Source organism: Micropterus dolomieu, linkage group LG01, assembly GCF_021292245.1.
Source record: "Micropterus dolomieu isolate WLL.071019.BEF.003 ecotype Adirondacks linkage group LG01, ASM2129224v1, whole genome shotgun sequence".
In the NCBI taxonomy this organism is placed as follows: Eukaryota; Metazoa; Chordata; class Actinopteri; order Centrarchiformes; family Centrarchidae; genus Micropterus; species Micropterus dolomieu.
In genome coordinates, this window is record NC_060150.1 from 22,872,715 (window position 1) to 22,884,042 (window position 11,328).

Genomic DNA, 11,328 nt, shown 5'->3' on the forward strand with positions numbered 1-11,328 from the left:
GTTTGCCTTCACCTATGGCCGTAAGGGCGCACTCTGCTCGAGGCATGGCGGCTTCTAGGGCCCTCCTCGCAGGGGCGTCACTCCAGGATTTGTGTGACGCGGCTGGCTGGGCCACCCCTCACACTTTTATCCGGTTTTACAGTCTGGACCTGCCTTCTGCACCCGGCACCCGTGCGCTCTCCTCCTAGTCGTGCCATCAGGTTCTGCACGCTGGGGGCAGGCGGGGTTTCGGTGCGGCCTAAGTGGGTATCTCGTTCCCATAGTGTCGTCACCGACGCAGTTCGAGTTCCCTCGAAGGGGAACGTCTCGGGTTACGTATGTAACCCTTGTTCCCCGAGAAGGGGAACGAGACACTGCGTCGGTCCGCCACACCTCACCCCGCCTGGAGTGCCTTGCTTCATAGAAAGGGGCTAATGTGTCTTATGTGCCAGCGTGCTTATATACCCCCTCCGGTTACGCCGTCACACACTACCGTTCTAGTAACACCAATAGGATTGGAGTAGTTTCATTCATAGTTCAGCCATGCCACGCCCAGGGGCGTTCCCATAGTGTCGTCACCAACGCAGTGTCTCGTTCCCCTTCTCGGGGGAACAAGGGTTACATACGTAACCCGAGACGATTTCTCCCTGAGCAGAACCGTTGAAGGCAGGAACATTTCAGTCAAGAGATCGGAGTGTAAGAGGTGAGACCTTTCATTTGACCTCTGTTTCAGAAATGTGAGGTCAAGGTTTGATTGAGTTCCGCCTTCAATCATATGTCTTTTCACATAAGCAGTTATATAATTCTATAATTTTTAAGCATTAATAAAGGGGGAAAGATGAAGATATCATTCATCAACTTTATCCTCTTGTAACAGTTAAATGAGCACAATGAATAGTAATCCTAACAGATGAAATACACAGTCAGAGTAAATAAGATCAAAGAAAATAGTCATTCTGATGGTTAGACAATTCTTAATGTTTAAATAGAAAAATAGCTTCCTTTGTATGTGAGAAAGGCCAATCCTCCTGTCTGTATAAAAACAGGACTCACCTCCTTTTCATATGAAATAAAAAATGGACACTGGTATTTCTTGCAACATCAGAATCAAAAGCAATGTAGGTTATGGTTTTCTGTACCTTCAAGTGGGGGGATACTGACTGCATCCATGGAAACTAGGGATGTGCCTGAATATGGGATAGCACAAATAATGCAATGGAAACACATGTTTCTTAAACCCGAAGTTGCTTGTTATTACTTTGGAAACAAAACTCAGTTTAGGAATTTGATTAACAGTATGAGAATGGCAGGGTTCTAATGGTGTGTGTGGGTTTTCTGTAAACTCCAATATGGAGGCTCCTGTCCTCTTCAATCAGAATCAGTTTTATTGCCAGGGACATTTTCACATGCAAGGAATTTGCTTTGGTATAAATTGGTACTTACAGTACACATTAACAGAAATAGAAATATAGCCGCAAGCGGCAATTCGCAGGTTCATACCTTTTTTCGCAATATCACCATCAAAATAATTTCACACATACGGTTCAACATTGTTATAAAACATATCCTGCAAGTTTTGTAACAACTGGACAGCCGTTTTCTGATCTATAGCTTGATTGGTATCATTCCACGTCCAGTTACGATGCATTTAAAGCGCCACCTAGTAGTCGATTTGAATGAAACTGTCAGGGCATATTTCTTGGTGGGACCACTGGATGGGACAAACATTTTATGATCAATAGCTTCCTTTTGTGCATTTATAGCGCCTCCTAGTGGTCAATTTCAATGAGAATTGCAGTGTATGTGTGAGGTCCTTATCTAGACATATCCTGCAAGTTTTGTGTTGATTAGACAAACAATTTGTATTTTGTAGCCTGATTTGCATTTTATCCCCTGCAGTTTGTTTGCATTTATAGCATTCGATTTGAATGAAACTTTCAGGGCATGTTTCATATACTTATGAGGACACATCCAGAGAGATTTGTGATGATTGGAGAATGAATATGGGATTTATAGTGTAATTTGTGTAATGCTAAGCACCTTTCTTGTGCTTGTAGCGCCCCCTAGGGACGTATGTACATCAAACTGTCCAAGTATATCCGGGGCACCTATCTGAACATATCCTGTGAGTTTTGTGATGATCGGCCCAGAGCTACGCCCCTTACAAAGTTCATTGGTGAATATCTTGAAAAGTAATTGAGATATCGACATGCTTTATATAACTTTTAATAGGCTTGATCCAATGATGATTCACTGAAAATTTGGTGGCAATCGGAGCTACGGTCTAGGAGGAGATGTCAAAAATGTGATTTTCAAAATATTTTAAATGGCGGAAAAATTTTATTGGCGGACCTTAATAGTCCTTGAGGCTTTTTTGTAGAACACATTGAGCTGCACCTGTGTGAGAAATTTCAAGTCAATTGGACTTACGGTGTAAGGGGCGTGGCCTTTCAAAGTTTGCATTTTTAAGCCTTAATTATAGCGCCACCATGTGGCCGATTGGGTTCATATTTCTATGGAAGCTGATGCACACCATTTCCAGTTATTCCCACAAGTTTCATGTTTCTAGCTCATTCCAGCTCACGGGAATTTGAGCCGGCGCGGCAGACAACAAATAATAATAATAACTAAAACACAGAAACATAGAAGGGTTCTACTGCTACGCGGTATGAACCCTAATAACTAAAACACACAAAAACAATAGGGTTCTACCGCTACACGGTATGAACCCTAATAATAATAATAATAATAACAAAAACACACAAACGTAGAGCGTTGTTGTAAAGCAGTGGTCGGCAATAGACGGCAGCAATAATATCTAGCCCATAGCCAGACTGCTTTGATAGCAGAAAAATAAAAAAAAATAAATAAATTGATAGCAGTCATGACAGATACAGTTACACAATCAGTTCCTCTTAAGTGATTGTGGCTGCAAAGAACGTTTATTGCAGCAATGTTTTATGTTGAGTTTATTGAAAGCTTTTACTTTAAAGAGTTCTGAAAGACATTCAAAAGAGTCTCTGGCTTGCTTGACACACCTTTGGGAAGAATGTAGAAAGTTGCGTGGGGCTGCGGAGAGCTCCCAGTAGCAGTAGTGCATGGATCATGCGTAATATTCATCCAGCCAACGATCACAAACCGTTCACAGCCTGTCGGAACCGGAGAGGGAGTGGGGCGGACCAGGGACAGGAGATTGCGGAGCGACTGGCCCGCTGCAGTCGATCAGTGATCCATGATAATATTAATGTCAATAAAGCATGCTGTCAATATTTTAGAGACCCCCAAAAATATCACAACTCATGCTTTTATGGGAGCTGATGTCTTATTAGGCTCCCCCATAGTTCGCACCCTGAATTTCCTCAGGGAAATGAAAATAAGTGTCCATAGGTTTATGAATGCGGATCAAACGCCGGGCGCACACACACTGCAGCATAATCAAGAAATAAGTGGGGGGAAATATACGCTGTTAATTGGAATTGATCTTCCAGTCTTCCTAACGGGAGTCCCACACAGTACCTACTGAGCTAAACATGCACATGAGCAGTGGTGGCTCCTGCCAAATTTCTCAGGGAGGGCAAGTGTTGCGATGATGGCTAAGGTGACCAGTTCAATGGTCTAAGTCTGCTATAAGACAAGGATTGTTCCTTAGGCTACATACTGTACAGTATTTGTGAACAGCTACATACTGAAGTTCATTGTCAATGTCTACAATGAATGAACAATCCACAGTTAAGATCTTTAGACCTTTGGATGTAAAGGCAACTACTACATAAATGAAAAAAAGGATGACTCTCACACTTATCTGATTTATCTGTGACAAACCTTTATTTAGGAACAACAAATCCAGAATAAAGCGCAGTATTTACACATAAACAACAAGGCATGTAAGGGGAAATATAAAAGGTATATTCTATTGTTTTTGGTTTATTTTCTGTGTTGCTTTCCTACTTCTTCTTTTTACCCTCCTCTGACAAGATGCCAGTTGTGGCCACATCATGCTACCTCCTCTTCTTCGGTTTCTGGCAATAAAAGAAAAAAACAATACATCAAATAATTGTTACTGGTTAAGTGCAGCTAACTTTAAATTGGCTCCACCAACACATATAAAATATGGCTTAATAACAATCACATTTAACATAAGCATAAAATTCGGCTTAATAATAACTATCAAGATTTTTTTTACAGTATAAATTAGACTAGTGGATAGCGGACTCCTCATAGCTTAACAAATTACATGTATTATTTAAACTGCGTCTTACTCACCGCTGGTAAAGTCGCTGCATCTCCCGACACCACAATGGAATTTTCAGCCTGAACGTACGTTTTGTACAGCAGCTGCTCATAGTGAGAGCAACAAGCTGGAGGACTGCTGAGTCGTTTTCAGGTGGCAGCTCTGCTGCGGGGCGCATGACGTAAACACGTTAGTGCAAGCCCTCCCGGAACCCATAGAGATTGCATTGCAGCGGCCGCAGCTCGAAAAAAAATGCCTTTACATGAAAGTCTATGAGAGAGATCTGGGCGATTTACAACCAGACTGAAATCACACCAAAAGAGGCAATATTGGCCTATGAATAGGCGATATTCAGAGACACACTGTCTGTCAAAAACAGTCACAGCTAACTAACAGTGTGGTAGAAAGTGTGAGAAAAATCCCCTGCCTTTCCCGGCTTGGCGGTGCGTCGCCTGGTCGCCCTAATGAACAAGCCGCCCCAGCACATGTGTATACAAGGATTTGAAATAATTTGACTTTGATCTGGCCCACCATATAATGGCTTGAAAAAAACTGCAGGGCATCCAGGAGTGGGTCTGTGATGGATTTTAGGTGGGACAACACAAGGCGCTCAAAGGACTTAATTACCACAGAGGTCAGGGCGAAGGGTCTGCAGTCATTAAGTCCTGTGGTCCTTGGTTTTTTGGGGGACAGAGATGATGGTGGAGGCTTTGAAGCAGGCTGGCACATGGCATATCTCCAGTGAGGTGTTAAAAATGACCGCGAACACCGGAGACAGCTGACAGTGGTTCAGGGTGGATGGGGAGACAGAGTCCGGCGCAGCTGCTTTGCGAGGTTTCTGCCTCCTGAACAGTCTGTTAACATCCCTCTCCAGGATGGTAAGAGAGGGGGAGGAGGTGGGTGTCAGGTCTGTCCCATTGTCTTTCAAAGTGACAGTAAAACTGGTTCAACTCGTTGGCAAGGTGTGAGTCGTTCACAGAGTGGGGGATATAGGTTTGTAGCTGGTGATTTGTCTGAAGCTTCTCCAGACAGATCTCCATCAGTCATTTCCTGTACTTTGACTATTTAAACCTGGCCCGGTTGCCACTCCTAAACGCCTTTTCCTTTTCCAACCTTAGCTGTCTGTATTTAGCTGTGAACCAGGATTTGTCAGTTATAACTCACCCTGGTGCATGTTGGAATACAGCTGTCCTCACAGAAGCTGATGTAAGACGTCACAGTCTAGGTATACTCATGCAGGTTGTTGGTAGAAGTCCTGAAAACATCCCTGTCAGTGCTGTCCAAACACGCCTGGAGGTCCTCTACAGGTTCACTGGTCCACTGCTTTAATGTCGTCACCACAGGTTTACAGTGTTTTAGTTTTTGCCTATATGCAGGAATCAGGTGGACCATGACATGGTCAGAGTGTCCCAGTGGAGCACAGGGGACAGCGTGATAGGCACTGCTTACGGTGGTGTAGCAGTGGTCCAAAATGTTCTCTTCTCTGGTTGGAACTGTATTTGGAGCGTTCATGGATGAGGTTTCCTTTGTTATAGTCACCAAGAAGCTGTGAGTCGTGAAGGCTAGCCTGCAGTGGAATATAAACACCGAGCAGAAACTAGCTAGCAAACTCATGGGGAGAGTAAAATGGTTTACAGTATATCAGTAAATATTCCAGGTCATGCGAACAGTGCTGCTAAATCACTGTCACATCGTTACAGCAGCCACTGTTGTCAAGAATATTTCTTAAGGGGCTTTGTTGATGTAACAGGGAAAGATAAGACAGGTCTAGCTTAGAGGAATTTAGCTGACCCCATAAGTGTTTTCTGACCTGACACAAAAGATTATTCTGCTCTAAATCAATAATAATGATAAAGAGTCTTATTAAGTGATGAGTCCCTGACAGAGGTTACAGTTCACATACTCAAAAACATTAATTTCTCTATATTTCATGTATTGAAGTCTGAAATTATAGTTGAACGTTATGGGTAAAATGGGTGTGAAGGATCAAGCAGTTAGGCAAGAGGAGACACAAGAGAATTTCAAAAAGGGGTTTATTTTCACAAAAAAATCATTACAAAATAAAGATAAAGTTTGGTCCTGAAAAAGAGGTCAAATAAACAGACCGTAACTTAAGCGCTGAACATAAGAAACTCAAAATACAACTGACCTACTACAAGAGAAACAAAGGGGACTTCCTTGGGCTCCCCCAAGGATGTGTTTTATCACCAGACAGTTAATAATCTGGTCACAACATTCAAAGAAATTTCCCTGGACCTTAACATCGATAAAACCAAGGATCTGTGCTGTCAGAGCAGGGGAACTAAGAATACATAGCAAATGTTCCAACCCCTCAGTATCAATGGTCAGTCAGTTGAACAAGTCAGTGTATTTAAATATCTTGGGACAGAGATGGACACATCTTTGTCTTTTTCACAGCATGCAGAAACTGTATATAAGAAAGCCCAGCAGCGTTTACACCTGCTGAGGAAACTTAGAGATTTTAGTGTGAGCAAGGAGATTTTAACTAGGGTCTACTGGTCTCTCATTGAATCCGTACTCACTTTGAATATCACAGCCTGGTATAATGCCCTTACTGTTAAGCATAAAATCAAACTTGCACGGATAATAAATCAAGCTCTTAAGATAATAGGCTCCCCTCAAACTCCCTTAACAGAACGCCATACCAGGACAGTATTGAGGAAAGCCACTACAATCACACAGGATCCCACCCACCCACTTAACCAATCCTTTCAGTTAATGCCATCAGGTCAATGCTAGAGAGTCCTACTTGCAAGGAAAAACATATATAAAAAATCCTTCATTCCCACGGCCATTACTATATTGAACAATCACATATAGAACATATCACATTTATGTATTCTGCACGTCTGTACAAATAATGTGGCTAAATTCTGTCACTTGTGACAGACAAAGTTTTCTTATCTATCTTATCTTATATACTGGCTGATCAGACCAATTTTGACACACAGGAGGAGACTAACAATAACACTACTACATAAACTACAAATAACAGCAAAACCTACCTAAAACTTATTCCAAAAGAAATGTAATCTTAGTTAACCTTAACTCAACAAAAATAGTTGTCTTATGTTCATGTGTTCTCGCTCAGACTTCACTTGGTAAAAAAATTGGTAGGCTATTAACTTAAGTTACAAGTCGCGGTGGATATTTTATGTGCAGACCAGGTAAAGCAACAATGAACACACAGAGTGCAGATGTTGTTTCAGTTGTTTGACAGGCTACGTCATTAATAAGCCGAAGTGCGCTCACCTGCTGCTGTGATAACAGATCATGGATGGAAATATACGGAAAAAAGACGACTTCTCAATTTTTAGGTGACTTTATAAAACATACTGCTGATGGAGAAAATAGAGCAGATGGGGGGGGGGCAGAGAGAGGCGGGGTAAGCCGGGGTGTTTACCTGGGGTGTAGGTGTGTGTGAGTGTGGAGAGAAGAGAATTCCGAGGCAGGTGCAAAGCATACTTAAAAACATTAATAACAATGTTTGTGATCATTAAAACCTGCTTTCACAGGGTGGTATAATGTGAAGGTTTTTTGCTTTTTTTTTTTGCTGGGGGGGTAGGGGTTTTACAATCACGGTGCCGGCTCAACGTAGTGATGTCACCGCCGATGGACGATGGCATCGTCTATCTTCCCAACCCTAATGTGAATCAAAGTATCCTGTGAGTTATTTGTAACTAAATAAATGTTTGCAAAAAATGCATAATCTGTATGAAAAAAAGTATATAAACTAATCCTAAGGAAAAATAACAGCATAAACTAAGGAAAAGTATAAGTGCATGAGGTTACCGCTTTTAAGATGGTTGTGTGGCCATGGCTGTGGCCATCACAATGGGCAAAAAAGGCTTAAGAGACTAGCTACACTCCTAAACTGTGCAAAATAGAAAAAAAAACTCAATTCCACATGCTCTTATTGCTATACTCAATCATACAAACATTACAATCATGTATATCTATGAACCATTATGAATGACTGAGTAATCAAAACGTGTATCATATAGCAAAACATTCATCAAAATCCCTTTTCATAATTGGTATGTTAATATAGAATGATACATAAAAATCAAACATTTGTAACCCCTTTAAGGTAAAGCTAATGTAACTCCCATTTATCATACATAGTATTATAGTACAAGTATTATAGTACAAGTATTGATTTAACTTTAACATTTGAAATGACAAACTTAGTAAATTCTTATCTCCGTCATAGTGGATGTACGGTATAACTAACTGTACAAACAGAATGTAAACAAACAACAACAACCAATGTAAAAACAAACACCACCACCTTTTGTTTTGCCGGAGACTTCCGTGTCGTGGTCTCTGTAGACCTGTAAGCCAGCCAGCTGCAGCACGGAGTCTAGTATTGATCCACACAGCCACGTCTCCGTGAAGCACAGAACAGAAAATGAATAAAAGTCTGTTTTTCCCCACCAGTAGCTGAAGTTCGTCCAGTTTATTACACAGTGAGAAATATTCCTGGTAGCGGCATGAGATGTCCTCTTCGGCATAGTCGCACCAGCGTACCGGAACTCCACCGGTGTCTCACTGCATGAACAGTGGAGAGTGAAGCCTTGACCAGATTATCCAATAATTCCACCGATGACACGACAAAAGTCGGAATTAAATGCGCTGTTGCTGTTCCCCTGATGTATGAGCTCTTCTCTGGTGAAAGGGCTCACAGCAGAGAGCTAAGTTAGCAAACATAAACAAAACAAACAGAGCGCACCAAAATACCACCACTGCCCTGAGCAGCGCCATCTGAGTTTTAATGTGTGTTGGCACAGTCCACTGAGTTGATGTGTTCTGTGAAGGCTTGCACTTCCTGGGTTTGCATTGCTATAGCCCTAGACTGCCAGGAGACTTTTCCAATGATGCAGTAGAGACATGAGGCCGGTAACACAGCTGTCACATCTGGGCTTCACGGTGAGCAGGGATAAGGGCTTCCTTCTTACTTCACAGTGAGTCACCTGGGAGTGTAGCTAGACCAGGGCTGCATAAAGTAAAAAAAATCTCCTTTCCTAACCACCTTTCCTTGACCTCGATGGAAAACGTCATGAGGTCAAGGAAAGATGTGAAGGAGAATTCATAAGGAAAAGATGACTGCGGGGCTAAGAGAATCCGACTGCTCTTTTCTAGGCAACTTAAATATGCAACGGCGGATGTTACTGACGTGACCTGCCATGATGAAACTACAATGTTCTCAAGGTGGACTACAAAAAGCGCATAACTGACAGTGTTGATAATGTGATGTGCCACAAATAAATCAGTGTGTGGGAAACACTGAAATAATACATTTACTGTAGAGGTCATCCAGCTTGAGCTTTGCCTTTATTAAGGCGAGGGTGTCAGCATCTGTGACTTAAGTAAAATCAATTAATGATATTTCTGAAGGCTGGCAATAAATAACGTGAGGCTACACACTGCAACATTATCCTCACTTTGATCAAGACTAGTAACACAATCGCATGGGTCTCCGTTTTTGTTGAGAGTTAAAGACATATGTTTCAACAACCGGAAACATAAAACGGTGTTGAAACAGTATCAGATTAGAGCAAAGCCAAAAGAAAACAAACCAAAAGAAAGAAAGAAATTGTGAGTCTTATTCAGGTATCATAATGTGCGTCTGTATTGCAAGGATTTTGCTAAATGTAGTCACATGTGGTTTATCGTTTGAGTTTGAGAACTTTAAATGTTGCCACCGCAAGGAATTGTGGGACGGCATTCTCTCCTTTCTCCTCTGGTCCAGTCGGTTCCCCGTTCCTGGACCGTGTGCAGGTAGCGTGTCTAACAACAACCCTGTTAGCCCTGGACCACACGAGCACATTAGGTTTCCCTGCCTGCAGCAGCTGCTGTCCGGCCAGTCGTAGAAACTCCTGTGCCGTGGGGAAACTCTCCCAAACGGGAGGGATGATCAGGTGCTGTCCGCTACTATGGCCGCAGAGGGGCAGAACTTAGAAGACTTGGGTCTCTCGCAGGATGTGGTACGCACCATCCAGTGAGCGAGAGCTGCGTCCACTCAGTTGTCATACGCCACTAAGTAGATTGCGTTCCAGGCTCAGGGTCTAGACCCTGTGGCCTGCCCCCCGCCCTGTGTGCTTTTGTTCCTCCAGCTTCTGATGGACAGAAAGCTGTTTTTCAATATTTCGAAAAAACCTACGCTGCTACCATTTTCATCCTTCCACGAAGGTTTCTATGACACAACAGTGTTCACTCAACCGCTGTTGAAGTGTTTCCTGGAGGGCATACGAAGGCCTTATTACCATGCTGCTTATAGTGGGACGTGGTGCTGGTTTTACGCTCACCGCCCAAGGCCCCTTCCAACCCCTGTAAACGGTGGGGCTGAAATTCTCTCCACCAAAACCGTATTGCTTTTGGCACTGACATCTGCCGAGAGAGTGTGCGATTTGGCTGCCCTCTCTGTGGATCCCTGTCTCAGAATCCAGTGGGACAGCAGCTGCGTCCTAGCCTGCCTTCATGCCCAGAGAGCATCACAAGCTCCTTCCGGTCGAGGGTGAATAATCTGGCCAGCTTTTTCGCTACTCCTCACAGGTCAGAAGAGGAAGCTGCTTTCAATCTTATGTTGTGCCGTTAATTCTTGTTGGTGCCGTATTGACCCAGTGAGGCGCTGACTCATCCTGCTTCGCCTCTAACCCACTAGCGATAGCCTTAGAGGGCTTCGCCTATACTGTTAGAATCTGGAGTTACAGTACATGACCAATGTTTTGTTGGTTCCAAAATTAAGCAGAGGTCTCTCCGTGACTCAAGCCTCTCTGATGAACAGAGAAAACAGGCATGTGGTTCATTTCTTAGTGAGGTTACAGCCCATGGACAAATAAGCAGTAAAAATGATTTATTGACAAGTGATTTCACAGAAAAAACTATATATATCCCCTTTAAGGTGTAAAACCACAGTATTTAAATATCTGTAATATGCCTCTCAACATTTCAGTATCAGTTCTTTGTACCAAAGTGATGAAATCCACTCTTTTTTTCCAAACTCAGATTTAGTCAGATAGTGTTGATGAAGACCTCACTCCATTTCAGCATGATGATTCAAGAGTGGAGCAATAATTCACTTACTACAAAGGGTC